This window comes from Arachis duranensis, chromosome 3 (assembly GCF_000817695.3).
Source record: "Arachis duranensis cultivar V14167 chromosome 3, aradu.V14167.gnm2.J7QH, whole genome shotgun sequence".
Classification (NCBI taxonomy): domain Eukaryota; kingdom Viridiplantae; phylum Streptophyta; class Magnoliopsida; order Fabales; family Fabaceae; genus Arachis; species Arachis duranensis.
The window spans coordinates 57,839,802-57,840,758 of NC_029774.3; positions in this window are offsets into that span (position 1 = coordinate 57,839,802).

Sequence of the window (957 nt, forward strand, 5' to 3'; positions counted from 1 at the left end):
AGATGCCAAGTACTACCTATGGGATGAGCCATATCTCTTTAAGAGATGTGCAGACGGAATGATTCGCAGATGTGTACCCAGGGAAGAAGCACAAAGGATCTATGGCACTGCCATGGATCACAGTATGGAGGACATTTTGGAAGTGAGCGAACAGCCACTAAAGTCCTCCAATGTGGCTTCTACTGGCCTACTCTCTATAAAGATGCCCGAGAGTTTGTGCGTAACTGTGATAGTTGCCAAAGAGCTGGTAACTTACCTCACGGATATGCCATGCCTCAACAAGGGATATTAGAGATAGAATTGTTTGATGTATGGGGAATTGACTTCATGGGTCCATTCGATAGAATTATTTGATGTATGGGGAATTGACTTCATGGGTCCATTCCCACCATCATACTCAAACACTTACATTCTGGTGGCGGTGGACTATGTATCTAAGTGGGTAGAAGCAATTGCTACACCCACTAATGATACCAAGACCGTGTTGAAATTCCTCCAGAAACACATCTTCAGCAGGTTTGGTGTTCCCAGAGTACTAATCAGTGACGGGGGCACTCATTTCTGTAATAGACAGCTATACTCTGCTATGGTCAGATATGGAATTAGTCACAAAGTGGCAACTCCGTATCATCCACAGACAAATGGGCAAGCTGAAGTCTCTAACAGAGAGCTAAAAAGAATCCTAGAACGGACTGTGATAACCCGAAGAAAGGATTGGGCAAAGAGTTTGGATGATGCTCTGTGGGCATACAGAACAGCATTTAAGACTCCAATAGGAACCTCTCCATACCAACTGGTGTATGGGAAGGCCTGTCATCTGCCCGTGGAACTGGAACATAAAGCCTACTGGGCAACCAGATTCCTAAACATGGATGCTCAGTTAGCTGGTGAAAAAAGATTGCTCCAGCTAAATGAGTTGGAGGAGTTCAGACTCAATGCCTTTGAAAATGCAAAAAT